Source organism: Cornus florida, unplaced genomic scaffold (assembly GCF_030987335.1).
Source record: "Cornus florida cultivar Cherokee Brave unplaced genomic scaffold, ASM3098733v1 CherokeeBrave_3.0.0_Hap2_Chr10, whole genome shotgun sequence".
Classification (NCBI taxonomy): Eukaryota; Viridiplantae; Streptophyta; class Magnoliopsida; order Cornales; family Cornaceae; genus Cornus; species Cornus florida.
The window spans coordinates 77,129,765-77,147,076 of record NW_026775580.1 but is presented as its reverse complement, the minus strand read 5'-3'; positions in this window follow the sequence as shown (position 1 = coordinate 77,147,076).

The window sequence follows — 17,312 nt, the reverse complement described above, 5'->3', positions numbered from 1 at the left end:
ATAAATCTTTTTACTGATTTCACGGTCGAATATTTATATAGTGTTGAAGAGATTTTAGTTAAAGATATTGGCGTGACGTAAAATAAATTAAATATTATTACAAATATAATAAATTGAGTGTTTGAGTGGGTAGAGTGTGTGTTTATTTTTTTTGTTATTTAGAAATCCCTTTTTATTTTTATTTTTATTTTTATTGGTTCTTTGTATAATACTCTCTCTGCATCTTTTTTGTCACTCTCTATAATCTCTGTTATTGTTTTGCCTGGCATATTTATAGTTTGTTATTTTTGTAACTAGATACCCTTTCTGCATCTTTCTTGTATTGTCACTCTCTATGAATTCAATCTCCATTATTGTTGTTTTACCTTGCATATTGAGTTGAAATTTATAGACACACAATTTGCTATTATTATTATTGATTGACTGAGCATTTTTTTTTATTTTCTTCACACATACGATTTTAGACAGTATTGAAAATTTGGGACGGTGAAAAAGCGAGCGAGACAAAGGCAACAAATGAAGCCTCAATAAAAACCACGCCAAATTCATGGAACCAAAATTTGAAGTGTTGAATCATTTCACAAAAGTTCCGAAAGAAGGTGGGTAGCCTTCTGATCAGGCTAAGTATGGGCTGGGGACTCACTAGGTGGAATTATCCCTGGGTGGGCAATGTACTGAGCCTGAGTTCAGTGTCCAGCCCACCCAACCCGCCGATCCCAGTTGCAGCCCTAGTTATTACCTTCTAAATTAAATTATGTAATAAATAATTTTATTCTTAAAAGTTTCCATGTCTTTAAGGGAACCAAAAGGACATAAATTTGGCAAAACTAAATTATGGTGTACTCAATTATTTCCCATTCCTAAATCGATCATTGTGGAGAAAAAAGTAATATTTTGGAGAAATACTAATCCCTTCCAAATAGTCAATTATAGGTCATTCAAAGAGGTGTGCTCTATAACTATTCTAACTGTGTAAATGGTTTTTTTTTTTTTTGAAATTTTAAATATTTTTTAAAGATACCAAAGTGTTTTTTTAGAATGTATAAAAATTATAAAAATTTCACTCACTTCTGTGAGTAGTATTGGTATCTATATGGCATTGTTACCTGGTTCAAATAAATTTTACATGACTTGAAAGTAAGAATGTATTTAATACTACTTATTTAACTGTATAAATTTTACATTTGACTCAAATGTTTAAACCTTGTGATGACTGATTAGAGAAATTGACATTTCAAAAATAGCCTTGACTAGTAGTTTTGACTCCTAGGTAAGAACCGTTGGAAAGAATGGTTGGTAGACCATTCTTGGCATTTAATTGTAAACGAACATATAGAAATTTAGATGCTCCTCACCTTTTAATCTGAATTCACTTTCCCCCTTGGAGCACTGAAACTCAGCTGAAAGGTGAAAGTCCTCATTGATTCTACCTGTACAAGTGTGTTGAAACCTTACTAATTTGGTGGTGTTAAGTTTCTGGGAAATTTCTAAGGAGAGATCCCATCTATATATAACTGATATACCACTTCACGATATGAAGTTTCATTCTCTTGATTGTTGAGAGAGTGAAGATGAATATTTCTGTTTGTAATTTTAGAGGTAAGTCGTGCACTAATGCTTGTTATTTTGATGTATTATAATTAAGGGTTTGAGTTCTTATTTGTTTGTCTCAATAGATTTAGATTTTGCTTTGCTGGTTTGACTAGATTTCTATCACGGTTTTGTTCTTCTTGTGCTCCATATGAGATTCTAGGGTTAGGGTTTTGGTGTTCCGATTTTAGGTATTTGTTCTCTAGCATACTGATATTCTATTTCGTTGAAAAGTTTGGCTATGTTTCTGAATATTTTAGGGTTTTTTTCTTTGTTTTTCTGTTCTATGATATCCGTTTTAGAACTAGAGTTCTTGCACTTTTGATAGCACATGAGATTAGTTTTGCAATTGTTTGATCGTTTTGTCTATACTAATATCTACAAAAAAAAAAAAAAAAAAATTCTAGGGCAAAAAAATCATTCAATGCCTAATATTTTACTTATAAATATGATTTTTATGCACATGTATATAGAAGGTTATATATAAATATGTGATTTTTTCCCCCTAAATATAAATAGGCTTGTATAAAAGTCCCTTGCAAATGCTAATCTTTGCAGCTGCCTCCCTTCTCCCCTTAGTGGTTGATGCCGAAGTGGAAGAGAGAGAGAGAGAGAGAGAGAGAGAGAGAGCTGCGGTGGAGTTTTTCTTTCTTTTTTGGGGGTTGGATTAAAGTTTTGGCTCTAAAAACTATCAAAGGGTCAATGAGCATTATGCCTCCTCAGTCCTCAGGTAGTTAATTTCATTGCTATCTATGCTCTTCTTATTTCTTTAATTGGCGTTTTAATGTCTATAATGACATGTTTGTTTTTTTCGATTTTATGAACTATCTTCAGTTGAATGATTTTCTTCTTCTTCTTATTATATGTCCTTATGTTTGTGATGCTAGCTTAAGTCACAAATATAAATACTTGAACTACTAATGTCAATATTTAAAAAATATGACTTTTTCCACTCAAATTCCAGGTTTACTTGTTGGGCTGAGAAAAAAAAGCTCTTGGGAATGGGTGGAGTTGGCAAAAGATAGCCGATAGGTATGTTTTTGGGCTTATTATTATTATTTTGTTAATTAAGGATGTTGCATTGTATTTATTGTCTTTCTCATGTATTTAAAAATATTTCAAACATCATTTGCATAAATTAATCAATCCTTTTTTATTTTATTTTTTGGCCAATTTAAACTATGGAGCCCTTGCTTGAAAAAGTTTTGAATAAAACTCTTCAGTGAGTCTCAAGTATCAGATGTGTTCCTGTCCGTTCAACCAAAACTACTAATGGTATAAGCAGGCAGCGTTGTGGACAAACACAATTATTGATCTGCTTGTAGGAGTGAAAGTGTTGGTGTCTGCAATAAACCAAGCCCACTACATATAGCTTTAATTAGCTTTGTAACTGCTGTTTTATTAATTTTTTGTTTTTTGTCTAGGGATTTTATAGTTAGAATGATTTGATTGGTTGTGTTTGATTTTCTATTTGGGTCTAAGTTGTATTCTTATTATGTTAGAGTGCTAGATATTAAAATAAAATAATGGTTTCCTTTCATGTTTGGTTCTTTATAATCGTTGTTATCTTCTCTTTCCTTAACTTTAATAGTAATTTTTTTTTTTTTCCCCTTCTAGCATGTGTTAATTTTACTATGGATTAGTTTCTTTATGACATTAGTGGCTGGCCTGGTAACCTCTTGGTAATGTATGTGGCTGGCCTGGTAATCTCTTGGTAATGTATGACACTACCAAGAGGAATCTTCACACCTGTTTCTTTGATTCTTAGCAATAATGGAATCTTCAAACATTAGTGGCTGGCCTAGTAACCTCTTGGTTCTAATCCTCATCTACATGTTTGAGTTATGTGCTATACCAGCCAACCTCTAGAAACCAGCAGGTAGTTTCAAAGTATGGGATTGCAATTGGAATTGCTCTCTTTATCAAAGAAGGCCACGTTGAACATACAGGGTTTATTGTGTTTGAAAATTACTCAAATTAGTTTAGGCAAAACCCTAAATCAAGAGGGAATTAAACTATTTAAGAAGCATGAAAAAACTGGTTTTTAGGAAACAGGGGTTTGGGATCTAGAAAACAAATCATGCTCAATTGGCTTCAAGTTTCTATGCAATGAGTAGAGAATAAATGGTTCTGATAGTCAGTGAAGGTTTGTTTAAATGCCTAATTGTTTTTTTCCCCTAAATCTCAAGTTTTCAGTGCTAGAACTAATCGCTGTCAATATAAATTTTACTGTAGCACCTAATTTTTTAAAGTGGTTTTTGGTTTTTGTTAATTTTATTATTTTGTGATATAAAAATCTGGCAGTTGGAATGGGAATTCTCTGAAATGCATTTTAAGGGTCCTTCCAGTTAGGGAGAAACTAATGAAAATGATAGTCTCAACACTCATGCGTGACTTCTCTGCAGGAATTGTAAATAGAGTGTGCTTGCTTACTATACTTTCAGGATTATGGATTATACTCTCTGGCTGGATGGTTGCTCCAGAACCACTCTCTGATATATATAGATAATTTTTTTTGATAAGTAGCCACTCTCTGATATTGAGTGGTGCTTTTGGCCTGCTTGGCTCATTTAAGCTCTCCATTTGGATTGTTCCTTTGTTCCTTGTAGTTTTTCCTTCCTTTCACAGGAAAAAAATAAAATCATGAAATAGGTGTGAAAAGTCGCATATAAAAATAAAGAAATAAAGGAGGGACTTTGAAATGCTTCAAAAAGAAAAGTTGAAGCTATCCTTGTATTCTTTAACAGTACATTTGGATTTCTAGTAGGGTAACAATCTGAGAAGGTGACGATTATAAGAGAAAGGAAGGAGAGGATAGTGCTAACCTCTCTGTGTTTGGATAACTAAGGAGGGAAAAGAAAGAAAAAGAAACGCTGATAGTAACCCTTCATCAGATGGAAAGAGATGAAAGTGTCCTTGTATGATGACTATCGCAAGCCTACTGATGTATTCTTGATGGAAAAGAGCCACATATGGTAATAGATGTAAAAGAATGAATCAATGGCACTTGAATGTATCGAGTATCAAGGGGAGTCCGAGACACCACAGGGTATCAAGGGTGTCAAGGGGAGTCAGACACACTCCTAACATGTCCACAGGTGCTGGACACCACAAAAAGGAGTCCAAAGTGTAAAGTATCAACAGTCCAAGAGTTCTTGGATTAAATTCCAACAGCCCTTTTATAAAAAGGATTCTTTCAATACTCATACATATACGCGCACGTATTTACAGTTCAATTTTTTATTTGTTTTAACTCCTAGGTGTTTATCCTTGGGTCTCTAAATTCTTTATTTGAAACCCTAATTTTCTTATTTTTGACCTTTTGTATAACCTATTCACATTAGTGGAGTGGCTGGATGCATAAGGGAAGTGCACGTTTGTGAGACCCTAGTTGGGATGCATAGGGGAGTCAAACTACGAGCAAGAGCGTGGTACTGCTGCCCTTCTATTTTAAGGATTCTGTATATCCTATATGCCTTCCCGCAATGGGAGTGGACTCTATTCTCTCCCAACCATCGCTCAGTCAGTGTCAAAAAGGTTATTCACAACAACCCCATCTGAAAACATCTCTCGATTCAAACTAAGCCTCAGAAACAAATTCCTTTATATCCGAGATGCGGTACTCTTTTCTTCGCACTGATTTCATTGAATGCTAATTCATAGCCTACATAGTTGTTAAAGGTGCGCCTATGCTCCAAAAAAGCTCCAGGCTCATCAAGGCTCAGCTAGAGCACCTCCACCTACTGCAAGCCAGAGCCCTTCAATAAGGCTTACATAAAGCCCTTAGGCTCACGCTTTTTAGCAGGCTCCAGGCTCAAAAAAGGCGCGCCTTGTATTTTTTAATCATTTATTCATATCTTTTTATTTTTACTTAATGACCACTAAATTAAAAGGTTCTATACCATATATCGTATTGTTTAACCTTATGAAATATTTGACAAAATTCATAAATTTATGGTTCAATACTTATATTAATTGCAATTACTGCTTGATTATGAATATATATAATAATATATGTTTAAATATGCATTATTATATACACGCGCCTTACTTCGATCAGGCTCGCACCTTATACTGCGCCTTGCGCTTAGGCTCCAGAAGGCCTTTGGCGCTTAATGACTACTAAATTTATGGTTCACTACTTATATTAACTGCAATTACTGCTTGATTATGAATATATATAATAATATATGTTTAAATATGCATTATTATATCCACACGCCTTACTTTGATTAGGCTCGCGCCTTGCTATTAGGCTCCAGAAGACCTTTGGCGCCTTAGTGCGCCTTGAGCCTTTAACAACTATGAAAGCCTACTTAAAATCTATTTTCTCTTTCATCCTAGAAGTGTCATATCGCCCCATACTCTCATTTTTTACTAAAAGGAAGTCATTTCATATATACTGTAATATAAAACTGATTTGGGGTAGAGCCAAACTAGTGGGCAACTTAGTTTGCCATTCACTATGCTATTTAAGTAGGCTCAATATGGTTCTCAGCGAGGTAGGTAATTTGACAAGAAAGAAAGTTTGAATTTTGAACTACGTTCGGCCTGATTCTCATCACACTTGACTTGAGATACGTATGCACTCGAGACAACCCTGAAAGTAGGGAAGGGACATTTGTAAGAAGACAACGAAAGCAGGCAAGAAGCAGAAGCAAAGAAAGAGAAAGAGCATTTTCGGTACTAGAAAGAGGGGGAAGTGACTTAGTTCTAGATTTGCAGGGAGGAAAATCTATGATAGGAGTTTCATCGAGCAAAGAATTTACCTCAGAGATTGAAGACTCGATATCGAAATCCTCAAAATTGAAGTGAGCTAGGCAAGCTTCTAAAGGATCATTGGTTTGCATAGTTAGGAGTGAATCCTCAACCAACTCGTCAATGACATCAAGGAAGAAGCATTAACTATCATCGCGGGGCTGATGAATGGCATTGAAGATATTTAGCTTGACTTTCATATTCCTAAAAGATATATCCATAGCGCCCGTCATACAGTTAATGCAAGCATTCACTGTGGTGAGGAAAGGGTGACCAAGGATTACAAGAATACATCTCTTAGGATTATAGACAGGTTCTGTATCAAGAATAAGGAAATCAACCGAAAAATAGAACTTATCACTTTTATGAGTACATCTTCAATGATGCCACGTGGTTGCTTAACAGAACGGTTAGCAAGTTGTAAAACAACCGACTTAGGTTTTAGATCTCCCAAGCCTAAATTCTCATACACCGAGTAAGGAATGAAATTAGCTCCTAGATCAATAAGTGTTCGCTCTATCACATTGTTTCCAATGATGCAAGAAATTATGAGAGCACCAGGATCTTTGAACTTTGGAGGAGTGCTATGTTGAATTATTGCACTGACTTGCTCAGTGAGACAAATTTTCTTAGGAACTTGGTTTTTTGATTTCCTCTTTCGAGTGCACAAGTCCTTTAAAAATTTGGAGTAGGCTGGGATTTTCATAATAGCATCAAGGAGAGGTAGATTGATCTTGACTTGCTTGAAAACCTCCATCATGTCTTGAATTTTCTCCCCTTGCTTGCCAAAGTAGGAGGGTCTAGGTTACATCAACTCCCTAGGAGAGGAGTTAGATCCTCATGGACATGGCTGTAGCTTCAAGGATTGAAGACGAATAAGAAGATTTCCTCTGCAGCCCCATTGTTGCAAAACTTAGCATAAAACCTAGAAAAACTCTCCCCTCTCTGCAATATATTTTTTTCAAAGTGTAATAATCATCCTTGATACCAGCCTTTTACCCCCTCTTAAACTCAAAATAGGCTGCCTAACAATCCTAGCCCGTTGAAATTCAAAAATCCTAGAAAAGAGGAACAAACTTTGACAAAATCAAAGTTGGGCTGCGTAGGCTGGCGTTTAGACGCCATATCCTGCGTCCGGACGTGAAGGCTGAGTGTATGGCCCCAAATGCAACTTGTTTTGCATTTCTTCAGCTTGGACCATTGAGTCCTCCTTCAACCTAATGTCTTGCTGAGAGTTTCCATAGGTACATTGGAACCTCTTTTCCTCACTAGCCTTAGATGTTGACACCCGGAGTGCATTTGATCTTCAAAAGACATGGCCAGTGAATCGGCCATTCGAAAGTAAACACCTTCTACAGTACCTCATTCAACCTTCCAACCTCCAATTCTAACTATGTTTGAAAGTTATGTTGGCCATTCATTCGGCCGTTTCTTGCATTTCTTTCTCACATGCTTCATACATGGAAGGGTAGTACTTTTTAAGGTTAACCCCATTAGTGAGCATTAGATAGAGAATACCATCTAACTCCATTAATCTAGATGCACTCCTTCCAAGGATCTGTTCCATAAGGAAAAGTCCTTCCTAATTTGGGCTCCATTTTCCATATTTTTTGACCTTTTATCCTAATTGGGAATTGAACTTTTCACACTAAGTCTCTTTTAACAAACGACTAACTCCAACCTTTTTATTGTATGCCTTCATGACATTCTCCTTTTGAATAGTTATGTGATCTAAGGCATTAAGACATACCTTGTCAAGATCTTCCAATCCCGCTAGCGTGGCTTGGTTGTATTCGCTAAACTTTGGTCAGTCTTTTCTTCTTGAACTTTCTTAGCCTCCTTTTTTATGACATCTTCTACTTGAATGTCACTGTATATTCCAACTGGAACAGGTTTAGATTATGTTGGTCTTGTACTTTCCAGAGGTGGGTTTCCAGCAAAATCATCATCTTCAACATCTATTTTCACAGAAGTTAGCTGATTGGGTTTAGACTGAAAGACCAATGAAAGGATTACCACCATGTTACAGGAGACTTCATATGGCAGGCTTCTAAAATGGATTTTCTTTTCGGTGGAAAAGCCTCAAGACAATTTAGTCTCCTCATCAGGTTTCTTTAGTGTGTCTTCTTTCACGAGGGATTCTCCTACTTCAGAGGTAAGTGATACCTCCATAAGGTCACTTGGATCCAGGTCTCTTCCTATGGCTAGTCTTTTGGCCAAGTCTGATGGTTTTCTTTGGAAACCAGACTCTTTCCTTTGGAAATGGCTCCCTTTCCACGTTTTTCTCCTTTCAGCCCTCATCCGTTGGAGCTGGTGTTTATGAGTATGAGTCAAATCTGAATCGTCATATTGAGGGAATTTCGGATGGTCTAGCCGCTTCCATCTATTTGGTGGAATGATATGAGGCTTAACCATTCTTGGATGGGATGGTTCAATTCCTTTTTTGACCCATGTTTTTTAAACCAATTTGGGTCTGGAATGAGTGTGGCTTTCATGATTTCTGCTGCACTTCCCACTAGAACTTCTGTACTTTCCACTGGAACGTGATGTCCCCTCATAGGCAGCCTCCTTCCTTGCCAGTTGGGAGGTATTCGTGCCTCTCCATTGCATATTTTCTTTGATGGAAATACCTCCGTTCAGTATGGACTTGGCTTTCCTTTTTTGAAATGGTTACTGTGACAGTCTTTGCTGTCATAGTAACTTTGTCCTGCACCTTAGCTGTTGGAAAGTAATTTTGTCCTGCACCTTCCTTTTCTGTCCACAATCATCACTGGAAAGTCCTCCTACTTGCTTGTCCTTTTGAAGGTCTTTTTAACCTCCTTCATTCCTTGCGTTTTGGACAGTAACCTTGTCGAACAAGGGTTATCTTTGTCTCTTGAAGTTGCTTTTCCAACTCGGCTATGATCTTTTTTCATGGATGATGCTGTTGGAATTTCCAGCTTCCCTTTAGCTTTTGGGTCTGTCAATTCCACCTTTTTCCTGGGATGCTCAGGAGCCAAAGAAATAACATTGGCAGTAACCACCTTGGGGAATGGATTTTCGTCAACACCCATCACTTTTGGCATCTCTGGAAAGATTTTCTCGGCTTTAGAAATGTCAAGAATAGCCTTTGTAAGGGTCTATACCTCCGTTCAGTATGGACTTGGCTTTCCTTTTTTGAAATGGTTACTGTGACAGTCTTTTCTGTTATAGTAACTTTGTCCTGCACCTTCCTTTTCTGTCCACAATCATCACTGGAAAGTCCTCCTACTTGCTTGTCCTTTTGAAGTTCTTTTTAACCTCCTTCATTCCTTGCATTTTGGACAGCAACCTTGTCGAACAAGGGTTATCTCTGTCTCCTGAAGTTGCTTTTCCAACTCTGCTATGATCTTTTTTCATGGATGATGATGCTGGAATTTCCAGCTTCCCTTTAGCTTTTGGGTCTGTCAATTCCACCTTTTTCCTGGGATGCTCAGGAGCCAAAGAAATAACATTGGCAGTAACCACCTTGGGGAATGGATTTTCGTCAACACCCATCACTTTCGGCATCTCTGGAAAGATTTTCTCGGCTTCAGAAATGTCAAGAATAGCCTTTGTAAGGGTCTATGCCTTGCAACTTGGAATTGGAAATGGCTTGCAAGTTGGTAGTGGCCACTTTTGGTTTTGACAAGGTCTCACATGTGTTGGTCTTTTTGATGTTGAGTTCAGCCACATTGACTTCAAAGTCGCCTTCAACATCAATGGTGAACACATCATAATTGGGGTCGCGATAGTAAGTGCCCTTGGAAGAGGCTTTCATGTCCTGTTCTTTATGAAGGAGTTATTCATACTTAGCCACTCTACTGGCCAAGTCAAACAAGTTATGAAACTTTACCCCTTCGAACTTCGTACGAAGTTCTGGTGGCAAGGACAAATTGCATTTATACTTTGGCTCTCCTGAATCTGGATAGGAAACCCTCTATTGAATCTCCAGGCAGTTGGTGAAGTCTGGAAAGGTCTGCCATGGAAACTTCTGGTTCAGCCCTGTAGAACTGGTTATGGAACATATCTTCAAATTGTTGTTAACTTTGAATAGAGTTCGCTGGAAGATGGGAATACCACATGAAAGCATAACCAGTTAGCGTATTTGGAAACAAACGTATCTTTGGCCATGCATTGGTTGCTGCTTCCCTACATTGAGCAGTGAAGCGGCTGATATGTTCCAATGTGGACTGTTTGCCCTCTCCATTGAAGTGGCAAACTCTGGAATCCTGATATTTCTCGGATACTCAATCTCAATAACAAATTCTGGGTAAGGCTTTCTATAAGCTGGCCTTCTTCCCTTTTATGTTAGGTCAAACTCTTGTTGAAAAAATTCCATAAGTTGGCTGATATCAAAAACCATATGCTATGGATGGTTATTGTTTGGCCAAGCTTGCTGCTGGTTGATCTGTTGATGCCCCGCAACTTCCATTGGCAGTGGGTTAGGATCTAGGGGAAGGTTATTCCTCTAACGGTTTCTTCCTTCTTGATCTAGAAGTGGCTCTCTTTGGAAAGGTTGCCCCCTAATTGCCATAGGAATGGCCATATGTGGCCTTGGAGGCGTAGATGCTGTTGGTTGAGTATTCACAAATGGAATGCTTTGTTGTCCTCGAGGAATGTGGTATGAAAACGGCTAGCTAGGTTGATCAGTCAGTTGTGGAAACATCATAGGTGGGGGGTTCTGAACTTGCTGAGTGATTGGCATGGGCACTTATTGTGGAACGGATATCTGTGCCACTAGAGGAACCATGGGTGTTACTAGAATGTGGATTTGTGCCATTTGAGCATACTGCACCTGCTGCTAATTGTGAGGGAACGGATGTGAGGTAAAGGTCGACTGCATAATCCCTTCAGAATCCTTCAGAATTATTTGGCCTAGAGGCCAAACTTTGATTCAAACTTCTAAAAGACCGTTGTAACATAGATTCAAACCTATGAGAGTTTCGGTCTACCAAATCTTCTAACTTCCGCTCTTAAGCATAGCGGTTTTTGCTTGATCTTGAGCGTACCTATCTTGTTGGAAAGCCATTATGCGGATGTTATCCATGATATGCCCGTTTGTCATTTACTTGAGCAAACTTTTCAACCATATCTTCTTTTTCTTTGGGTGCAACTCGTTAACTTTCTACTGGAAGTTCACTAGTGATGTAGAACAGCTCGCTCACGATTATCTGAACATACAGGATCATCGCAAATCAGGGAGGCTGAAAAGGTAAGGAGAATAGAAGGAAATAAATAAATAAGGAAAAGTCAAAAGAATCATCACAAATCAGGGAGGCTGAAAAGGTAAGGAAAATAGAAGGAAATAAATAAATAAATAAGGAAAAGTCAAAAGGAGATTTCGTGTAGTTGCCAGCAATAGAAGATATTATTCTCCATTGCAAGATTGAAGGAGGATTCTACTCCATTAAATCTCAAATTTCCCCTTTAATATTATTTCACGCCTACTTTCTTTTTTTATTTTATTTTTGACTTGCCTATATAAAGGCAAGAGATGTAAGTCTACAGACATCATCATTATCAATATAATTTCAATTTCTCTCTTGTGAGTGTATTCTTTGTGAGTTCAAGGGTTTAACCCTGTTCTTTATTGTTTCCGCTACGTTAGTTGGTATCAGAGCAAGGTTCCGAATCCAAGATTCGCCTTTGTTTTCGATGGCCGGTTCACAAGATGGAAGCAACACCTCCAGCGACGGTGATCGTGATGGAGTAGCTCTTTTGAGGGCTGAGTTTATTGAGTTCCAGATCAACGTTAATCGAACCTTGCTTGATATGCATGAAACTATGCGTCAAGTATTGGCGAGATTGACAATGGTAGAACTTAACCGCGAGAACAATAGGCTGCCCAACGACGGTGATCATGGACGTCCTGCTGGTAATCGCAACCCAAACCCACCGAATAGGCAACCAGCCTATGAGGAAAATGTCGGTTTTGGTAACCACCGAGCTGTACAGGTGTTTGGAGATAATTGAGGTCGATGGGAAATTGATGATTCTAGGGATTTTCGTATGAAGATTGACCTACCCACCTTTCAAGGTCATCTTTGTATTGATTGAAGAATTCTTGGACTGGATTAGTGAAGTTGAACGTTTCTTTGACAATATGAAAATCCAGGAGGAGAAGCAAGTCAAACTCGTGGCCTATAAGTTGAAAGGTGGCGCATCAGCATGGTGGGATCAAGTGCAAACTACCCGTGCACGTGAGGGTAATCTGGTACGTACGTGGGTTAAGATGAAGAAGTTGATGAAAGCTCAATTTTTACCTCTTGATTACGAACAGGTTCTTCTCAGAAATATCAGTCTTGCACGTAGGGAAGTAGAACGATTGCTGAATATGCTGAAGAATTTAATCGGTTGTCATCCCGTAACAACTTGGTGGAACCCGAATTTAGCATGGTGGCCCGTTTCAAAGGCGGGTTACAATGGGATATTGAAGAGAAAGCGGTGCTGCAACGGTTATTCAAACTGTCTGAGATTGTCACGGCGACGGAGAGAGCAGAATCGTTACTAGAGAAGTCAAAGAATCGGTCTCGTGGTTCATATAATACCCAACGTCCTACACATGACATGGGTAAACAGACCGCGGTAGCCCCTTTTTCAATGACATGGCGAGGCATTAGAGATGGTCCAACAAAGGCCAAACCGCAGCACCCATAGGCCCTGCTGGGAGGGGAGCCCTAGTTGTGAGAGAAAATCCCTATGCGCACCCAAGTATGGGCAAGTGTTTTCGATGTGGAGAACCTGGCCATAAATCAAACAATTGCCCCAAGCGACCGACAATAAATCTGGTCGAGCATGAGGAAGGCGAGGGTGAGGAAGGTGAGTTCCTTACCTTTGAAGAAGAAGAGGTGACTGAAGTAGACAATGGCGAGTTGTTGTCCCACTCTTTAGTCGTGAGGAGGTTGATGTTCACGCCAAAGGAGGAGGAGCACCCGTAGCGTCATAATGTGTTCTGTACACGTTGCACTGTCAACCATAAGGTATGTGACGTTATTATTGATAGCGACAGTAGTGAGAACATTGTTTCCTTAACAATGGTACGAAAATTGGGGCTCAAAACAGAGAAACATCTCCATCCATACAAAATTGGATGGATTAAGAAAGGCTCAGAAACGCGAGTAACTGAAACCTGCACCGTTCCATTCTCAATTGGGAAAACATATGCAGAGGAGGTGCGTTGTGATGTAGTCGACATGGACGCATGCCATATGATATTGGGTAGACCATGGCAATTTGATGTCGATGCCACTCACCGTGGTGGAGACAATGTGTATATTCTATACAAGAATGGTTAGAAGATTGTTTTGGGTCTGATGAAAGAAGCTGAATTTCCCAAAAGAAATTCAGTTTTGTTGATCAACAGTGAGGAATTTATGGGCGAAGTAACAATTGCACTGAAATCTTTGCTGTTATGTCCAAGGGGGAAGTAGTTAAACCACCTCCTTTTATAGTACCAGCAATAGTGCAACCATTACTGCAGGAGTTTATTGAGTTGGTGCCGGAAGACTTGCCTGATAGTCTCCCTCCCATGAGGGACATTCAACACCACATTGACTTGGTGCGTGGGGTGAGCCTGCCAAATCTACCACATTACCGAATGAGTCCCTACGAGAGTTAGATCTTACAAGAGCAAGTGGAAGAGTTGCTACGGAAAGGGTTGATTCAGGAGAGCATAAGCCCATGTGCTGTTCCGGCCTTGCTAGTACTGATGAAAGATGGCAGTTGGAGAATGTGCGTTGATAGTCGCGCAATTAACAGAATCACTGTCAAGTACAGATTTCCCATTCCACGGTTGGATGATATGCTGGATATGTTGGCGGGATCGAAAGTCTTCACCAAAGTGGACCTCAAGAGTGGATACCATTAGATCAGAATCCGCCCTGGGGATGAGTGGAAAACGGCGTTCAAAACAAAAGGACTGTATGAGTGGTTAGTCACGCCATTCGGATTATCCAACGCGCCAAGTGGTTGATGAATCAGGTACTCAAACCATTTATTGGTCGATTTGTAGTTGTTTATTTCGACGATATTCTGGTTTATAGTCAAACAGAGGTAGAACACCTTTTGCACTTGAGAGAGATATTAACAGCTTTGCAGAAGAATAAACTGTTCATTAATCTGAAGAAGTGTAGCTTTGTGACCCCAAGCCTAGTATTCCTCGGCTATGTGGTTTGTAGTGATGGCATTCGCGTAGATGAGGAGAAGGTGAGGGCCATTCGGGAGTGGCCTACGCCGAAGAATGCGGGAGAAGTACGCAGTTTCCATGGCTTAGCCACGTTCTACCAAAGGTTCATCAAGAACTTCAGTAGTATTATGGCTCCCATCACAGAATGCATGAAGAAAGGAAAATTACAATGGGGAGGGGAAGCTGAGATAAGTTTTGCCTTAAGCAAGGAAAAACTGTCAACAGTCCCGATCTTAGTCCTTCCAGATTTTAAGAAGCTATTTCAGGTAGATTGCGATGCCTTAATAGTGGAAATTGGAGCAGTTCTATCACAAAAAGGAAGGTCAGTAGCGTTTTATAGTGAGAAGCTGAGTGAAGCACGCAAGAAGTGGACTACCTATGAGTTAGAATTCTATGCGGTGGTGCAAGCTTTGCATACATGGGAGCATTATCTTATCCAGCGAGAGTTCGTGCTGTTTACAGATCACCAAGCATTGAAATCCATTAACAATCAAAACAGCGTCAATTGGATGCACGCGCGATGGGCGACTTATATCCAGCGATTCACCTTCTCGCTAAAACACAATTCAGGCCAACAGAACAAAGTTGCAGATGCACTAAGTCGGATAGCAGCTTTCTTAGTAACTATGAGGGCTGAAATCACAGGTTCGAATGCCTGAAGGAGTTATATGAGGCTGACGAAGATTTTGGCCTAACCTGGGCAGCATGTAAAACGAGCCAATCCTATAAAGGGTTGCACATGCAAGAAGGATTTCTCTTTAATGGCAATCAGTTGTGTATTCCACGGAGCTCTTTGCGGGAGCAAGTGGTTCGTGAATTGCATGGAGGAGGATTAGGAGGACATTTGGGGCGTGATAAGACGCGAGAGCTGGTAGAAGAATGGTATTATTGGTCACAACTCAAGCGTGACGTGGAGAACCATGTGCGGCGGTGCTCAATCTGCCAAACTAATAAAGGCCAATCTCAGAATACTGGTCTTTACACACCGCTGCCTATTCCAGATGCTCCATGGGAGGATTTATCCATGGATTTTGTTCTAGGGTTGCCGAAGACGCAGCGAGGAACAGACTCTGTTTTTGTGGTGGTTGATCGATTCTCCATGATGTCCTATTTTATTGCAGGCAAGAAGACGAACTATGCAGTCCAAATGGCCAATTTGTTCTTTAAGGAGGTAGTTGTTTACATGGGGTGCCACAGTCTATTACCTCAGATCGTGACACCAAGTTTTTATCTCACTTTTGGTGGACTTTATGGAAGAGATACGATACCTCTCTTAATTTAAGTAGCACGAGTCAACCCCAGACTGATGGCCAAACAGAGGTGGTGAATAGGACCTTTGGAAATCTAATTCGCTGCATTTCAGGAGAGAAACCAAAACAGTGGGATCTTGCTCTTGCCCAGGCAGAATTTGCTTACAATTGCATAGTTAATAGGTCCACTGGCAAATCCCCATTTGCGGTTGTGTATTGTTGTCCTCCAAAAGTTGCTTTGGATTTGGTATCCTTACCGAAGTTGCCGGGGAAGAATGTTGCTGCAGAGAAAATGGATGAGCACATTAAGACCATTCAGGAGTGTCAAGAAACATATAGAGGAAATTTACGCCAAATACAAGGCCGCAGCTGACAAGAGACGAAGGAAAAGAGTATTTGAAGAAGGGGACTTGATTATGGTGTATCTAAGAAAAGAGAGGTTTTCAGTGTGAACATACAACAAGCTGCAAGCTAAGAAATATGGTCCGTACCAGATTCTAAAGAAAATCAATGACAACGCCTATGTGATTGATTTACCTATTGACATGGCCATTTCTTCTACCTTTAATGTGGCTGACATACATGAATATTATCCGCCAGATTTGGGTAACTCGGGGACGAGTTCTTTTTACGCAGGGGAGACTGATGTAGAACAGCTCGCTCACGATTATCTGAACATACAGGATCATCGCAAATCAGGGAGGCTGAAAAGGTAAGGAGAATAGAAGGAAATAAATAAATAAATAAGGAAAAGTCAAAAAGGAGAATTGGTGTAGTTGCCAGCAATAGAAGATAGTATTCTCCATTGCAAGATTTAGGTAGGATTCTACTCCATCAAATCTCAAATTTTCCCTTTAATATTATTTCACGAATACTTTCTTTTTTTAATTTTATTTTTGACTTGTCTATATAAAGGCAAGAGATGTAAGTTTACAGACATTATCATTATCAATATAATTTCAATTTCTCTCTTGTGAGTGTGTTCTTTGTGAGTTCAAGGGTTTAACTCTGTTCTTTATCGTTTCCGCTACGTTAACTAGCTTGCAATTCATCAACTTCGGTAGGGTCTTAAACAGATTTGTTGTGTCTTCTTCCACCAGCCATGGAACAATCTTTCTAGAAGGTCTCACCGGGCGTGCCAATATGTTTAGCTCACAAAAAAGGGGTCCCTTCCAAGCGTGTGGAAGGGATGCGGGCGTGCCAGGAACTGCTTTCGTTCCAAAGAGGAGCTCCAAACAATATTCCAATGGAGAATTGTTGGGATCAGGAGATTGAGAGGAAGATTTGAATGACTACTTCCTAGGGTTCTTTTTGCCTTGAAAAAGGACTTTGGGAGAGTTCTATAGCTAGTGGAAAGTAAAATGAAATTGGAAGTGCGAGACTTGCAATTGAAAAAACTAGGAACTACTTGCTGGAAAGTAGAAAAAGAAAGTGCTGGATTTAAATTAGACATAATGTAAATTCATTTTTGGAATGAAAAGATACATGAATTGAATAGCAAAGTTCTGTGTTGATTGTTGTGTGCTGTG